This window comes from Hevea brasiliensis, chromosome 11 (genome assembly GCF_030052815.1).
Source record: "Hevea brasiliensis isolate MT/VB/25A 57/8 chromosome 11, ASM3005281v1, whole genome shotgun sequence".
NCBI lineage: Eukaryota > Viridiplantae > Streptophyta > Magnoliopsida > Malpighiales > Euphorbiaceae > Hevea > Hevea brasiliensis.
Window position 1 is genome coordinate 49,588,834 of NC_079503.1, and position 6,271 is coordinate 49,595,104.

Sequence of the window (6,271 nt, forward strand, 5' to 3'; positions counted from 1 at the left end):
TCGAATTCGGATTCAAATTTCGAAAACGAAACCATGGCTGCTAGAACTTTGAAAGCGTTGGCCACTCCTGATCTATACCAATAGCCTTTGTGTATTCAATACCCTACTTTAAATGTTACTTTTGAGGTAAAATCTAGACTAATCCATTTGTTGCCTAAGTTTCATGGTCTTTCAGGTGAGGATCGACAAAAGCATTTAAAGGAATTTCATGTTGTGTGTTCCAGCATGAAACCTCAAGGAGTTTTAGAGGACTAGATCAAGCTTCGAGCTTTCCCTTTCTCACTAGAAGGCACAGCTAAGGATTGGTTGTATTACTTTCCTTCTGGATCCATCAACTCATAGAATGAGATGAAGCGAATATTTTTGAAGAAGTATTTTCCTGCTTCCCATGCTGCCAACATAAGAAAAGAAATTTGTGGCATCCGGCAGTGTAATGGAGAGAGTGTGTATGAATATTGGGAGTGATTTAAGAAGCTGTGTGCTGTCCCCATCATCAAATAAGTGAGCAACTTCTGATTTAGTATTTCTATGAGGGACTTCTACCAATGGACCACAGTATGATAGATGCTACTAGTGGAGGAGCTCTGATTGATAAGAAACCTGAAGGTGCAAGGAGGTTGATTGCTAACATGGCAGCAAACTCTCAGCAGTTTGGAATGAAAATGGATCACAAACCTAAGAAGGTTAATGAGGTAAGTACATCTAACCTTGAGAAACAGATTTTTGATTTAACTTCTTTGGTGAGGCAATTGGCTGTAGGGAACATGAAAACAGTTAAGGTATGTGGAATTTGTTTGAGTTTGGGTCATGCTACTGATATGTGTCCTGCATTATAAGAGGATGAATCAATACAACATGCTAATGCAGTAGGAAATTATGGACAGCCACAATGCAGGTACAATCCCTTTTCTAATACTTATAATCCAAGATGGCAAGATCATCCCAATTTTAGTTATGGGAATCAACCAGTACAAAATCGATACCAACAGCAGAGAACACAAGTGCATCAACCACCTCCACCTCCACCTCCCTCAAATCAAGGTATGTCACTTGATGAAATTGTTAAGGCTTTGGCTAGCAATACATAATAGTTTCAACAAGAGACTAGAAATAACATTCAAAACATAAAGAGGAAGATTAGTCAATTAGCTTCATTTGTGAGTAAGCTAGAAGCTCAAGGTTTTGGAAAGCTTCCATCACAAATAGTCATGAATCCCAGAGAAAATGCGAGTGCTATAGTGCTACGGAGTGGGAAAGAAGTTGATAATCAAACTCCACATGAGTCAATGAAAAAGAAGAAGTAAGGAGCAAAAGAGTCTGAAGTTTCTGAAGTTGAGGTAAATATTGAACCTAAACTGAATAAGGTTAATAATTTTGTTCTTCCTCCATTCCCCTGCAGGTTGGCTAAGACTAAGAAAGAACAAGACAATGAAATTTTGGAGACTTTCAAGAAGGTAGAGGTTAATATACCTTTACTTGATGTGATCAAACAAGTTCCTAGGTATGTTAAATTCCTTAAGGAATTATGCACTACAAAGCTCAAGTTGAGGAATAATGAGAAGATCAGTGTGGGGGAAAATGTGTTGGCATTAATTTAGCAAAAACTACCCCCTAAGTGTAAGGATCCAGGTTCATTTTCTACTCCTTTCAGAATAAGTGATTCTAAATTTGAACATGCAATGGCAGATTTAGGAACATCTATTAATGTTATGTCAAATTCAGTTTTCCAAATTTTGAATTTGGGTCCTTTGAAAGAAACCAGTATTATTATTCAGTTAGCTAATCGTTCTAATGCTTACCCATTGGGAGTAGTTGAGGATGTGTTGGTACAGGTTGGAGAATGGATTTTTCCTATAGATTTTTACATTCTGGATATGGAGGATAACGCTTTCACATTAAAGTCAATTTGATTTTGTTTGGAAGACCTTTCCTAAAAACTACCAAGATAAAAATTGATGTGGATGATGGTACCTTAACTATGGAGTTTGATGGAGAGACTGTCAAATTTAATATCCTTGATGCCATGAAGTATCCTACTGATTATCATTCTGTCTTTTCTATTAATGTTGTTAATGCATTTATGTAGGATGTTTTTGAGTTAAGCATGGAGGATGAGTTAGAAGTCGTAATTAGTCAAGGAATTTAAGAAGTCAGTACTAATAAGCCATTAAGTGTAGAGGTTCAAGATGCAGTAATGGCATTGCAGTCATTACCTCCTGTTCCAAAAAGGTATAGAGTATCAAAGATTGACTTACCTATATCTCACACAAAATTATTACCTTCTGTTGTGCATGCGCCAATTCTTGAACTCAAGCCTTTACCTGAGCATTAGAAGTATGTTTACTTGGGAAACAATGAGACACTTCCAGTTATCATCTCAAGCAATTTGACAAAGATTCAAGAAGAAGATTGACTAGGGTTCTGATGGTACACAAGGAAGCAATTGGATGGATAATAGCTGACATCAAAGGTATAAGTCCATCAGTGTGCATGCACAGGATTTTACTGGAAGATGATGCTAAACCAAGTAGAGAAGCTTAAAGGAGGTTGAACCCATAGATGATGGAGATTGTGAAGAAGGAGATTTTAAAGCTACTAGATGCAAGAGTTATTTACCCAATTTCAGACAGTAAATGGGTGAGTCTAGTCCAAGTAGTTCAAAAAAAATCAGGAGTCATGGTGGTAGCAAATCAAGATAATGAGCTTGTTCCAACAAGGATTCAGAGTGGACGGCGAATGTGCATAGACTACCGCAAGCTCAATTCAACAACAAGGAAGGACCGCTTCCCACTCTTTGTAGTATGCCCTAGAGCATATCATTTAGTATGTATCTTGTACATATTTTTATTAATAAAAGGCATTTCCACTTTTTCATTTATATAATATATTTATGTGTAATAGAAAAGGTCCATTGATATTTTGTTAGAAATTCTATTCTTAAGTTGTTAAGAATATGAGTGACAGTATTTCTAATACAAAGTATCATAAATAGGTTCACAATCGAGGATACTTCATAATAAGGATATGACTTATCCAGAAAGATTGTATTCATGTTTGTTCCCAAGTTATTTATATGAGATATAAATAAGATGGAATGGTGAGTCTCATGCCATATGACAAACATGATAGGCACTTATAAATGATAAGTAGGCCGAACCAGTGACACTTATGATAAGCACATGGAGTTTACTCTTGTCAATGTTTTGTCATAAATCATATCAGTGTATATAATCTTTATACATGAGATAGCATAGTTATCTTGTATATAGATAGTTTGAGTTTGATACTACTTTCATACTTGTATTGTGTATGGGTATATGGGCATGTGTTGGCTCCTACTAGTTATTTATGGAGGTAGGTGTTGATCAAGATGGAATCTGTTCCTCTAAGTAAATAGAGATAAAATCCTATGTTCATTTAATTATTCTTAATATTTCAAGTTCCTGGCCAAGACAGATAGATTTAATAAGAAAAGAGTTTCTGATGAGAAAATCTTGTTCATCAAGAACTGGAATTAAATAATATTCATAGCAAATGGAGTTTGACATAAACCATGACTCCAGCTTGAGTTGGGATTTTGTAATAGAGAGATTCCAGTGCATGGTAACATATGATTATAGGTTCATTTAAGGTAAACCTTATTACTAATTGGGTGTCCATGGCATGCTTTGCTAGGTGTTAACCATGGTCTATGAGGTGCATAAAATGATTTAGAGAAATCATTTATAGTAAGAAAGAGTTCTGATAGTATTAAGAGTTGATATCATATCTCATTGTCAATTAGTGATGAGCCTAGTAAGTCACACATATACACAAGTTATCACCTAATTAAATATGATTTAATTAATTAATTAAAGAGTTTAATTGATTAATTAAATAGGCTTGATTTGCAATTAGATTGCAAAGTCCCTAGCATGACTTGAAACCAAATCTAGATTGTTGGATGTATAGTATAAGTTAAATTTATATTTAAAGTGTTTAAATATGAATTTAATTAATGAGAAATTAATTAATAGAGATTAATTAATTAATTTATATTTGATATAAATTAATTAGAAGAAGAGAAATAATTATTTTGGGTTAAGAACTCATAATTAAGGCACAGGCGCATTTTGGTCATTTCGCAGTGTGACACATGGCACCATGAGATGGTGACACATGGCATTACACATAAGCTTGCCAAATGTCTTTTAATCATGTAAGATGATTAAAATTAAGATTAAATATAGGTTTGACACTTAGCACAATGTGATTGGGTCACTTAAACCTAGAACTAATCAAAAGGTGACATATGGCAAGGGTTTAATGTGTTAACCTAGCTATATAAGTGTTGTTATGAGAAAAATAAAACACAACCAGCAGCCACACTCCTTTGTCACGCCATTTTGAAGCTCTCCCTCTCTTCCTCTTCATCTCTCATCAATTCAAAGAGATTAGCCATCAATCTCTTGAATTAAAAATACTAGAAATTATTTTTAGTGTCCTGTTTACATCTCTAATCTCTTAAAACGCAGAACTTGAATTTCTAATTAATAGAAAAAGCTTTAGAAGCTGTTCAAGGGCTACCATAGGTGTGCTTGGTGTGGACAAGCTAGAGGGACAACATTTGGTGTCCTGAAGACGAATCTTAAAGGTGCAAATACGCTGCAGTGCATGAAGAGGTTAGTGTAATCGTTCTTGATTTAATATAGGGTTCTAAAATTAATCTGATTAATTTTAAAATCTTAAATGGAAAATACAGATCCAAAAACATATTAAAAGAGTTTTAATATGTTGTTTATCATTGAAATCAAATAGATAAAAATACAGATCCAAAAACATATTAAAAGAGTTTTAATATGTTGTTTATCATTGAAATCAAATAGATAAAAATAAATCTTGCATGATGCATGTGACCCTAGGTGAAATTTTTTTGAATTCAATTATATAAACTTGTGTTTTTCACACTTCTATTCTTTCAATTGGTATCAGAGCCACTATATTTGCTATTTCGATTGTTGATTATATGATTTAATTGTGTGTTTTGATCATGAGATGATTTATCCATTGCTGGTTGCAATGGAGGTGTGGCGGCATGCTTGAAAAACACCATCAATGGTGCGCATGGTTTGGCTTCCATGGGTAGTTAAAGGTTTGGATTTTAATTCTGCAATTGTTGTATGATCTAAGGCCTATTCTTTGACTAATTAAAGTGTTTAATTAGTAATTTTAATCACACAATTAAATTATGATTCAAATCATAATTTTAAAAATTATTTGAATGTGATTCAAATATGAATTTTAAAAGTTGTTTGAATGTGATTCAAATCTGAATTTTTAAAGTTGTTTGAATCATATTCAAATCTGAATTTTTAAAGTTGATTGAATAATATTCAGATCTGATTTTTTAAAAAATGTTTGAATGTGATTCAAATCTGATTTTTTAAGAAATGTTTGAATGTGATTCAAATCTGAATTTTTAAGGTTGTTTGAATGTGATTCAAATCTAAATTTTTAAATTTGTTTGAATGAGATTCAAATCTGAATTTTTAAATTTGTTTGAATGAGATTCAAATCTGAATTTTTAAATTTATTTGAATCATATTCAAATCTGGATTTTTAAGTTGAATATGAGATATTCAATTTAATTTAAGTATGTATGTTTTATTTAATTGTTAAATAGTGATATGCATGATGGATGATCATGGACTATAAAAGACCAATGTGATTGGATTTATTTCTTTTATGTTGCTTTGGGATTTTAAATTAATTAATTTATTTTAATTTATTTTGGGAGTGTATTATTAAATTTGTAATAATTTTTGGGTTGTAATTTCATTTATTTAAGTTCTTGTAAATTCACCTTGGTATGCCAAGGATTACTATGTAATTGGATTGCAAGAAATTCAAGGAGGTCAAGAGCATTGGTGGGACCAGTGGGAGGAATTCAAGATCAAGTGTTGATTATGTACTCCTTCAGAAACTCTTGTAAAATGAATGAATGAAATGCACCAAGGAATGCCCTGATTCAATTCTTGGTGGCTTAGAATTGAATCCTATGACACCCCTTACCCATCTACAGTGTAGCCGAGCAAGATATGCCACACAGTATACCGGAACACCCTATTTTAATTCAATCATTTTTATTCTTCTTAATTTTTTTTGATAGTTATGGAGTACAATTTGTGAAATATAATTCATTTCAGTCATTTATTGAAATCATAATTTTATTGAGGTTTCGCAAATTTTATAGAAAATCCGGCAGAGTACCGGCTAAAAATGGAGAAAACAG

The 6,271-nt window shown here is 32.9% G+C and overlaps 1 non-coding gene across 1 annotated transcript; it reads right to left on the minus strand.

The window, feature by feature from the left end:
• Window positions 1-396: 396 nt before the first annotated feature.
• On the minus strand, window positions 397-499 carry LOC131170970 (small nucleolar RNA R71). Its single transcript, XR_009141730.1, has one exon. It is a non-coding gene; the product is annotated as a small nucleolar RNA R71 (small nucleolar RNA).
• Between the last annotated feature and the right edge of the window lie 5,772 nt (window positions 500-6,271).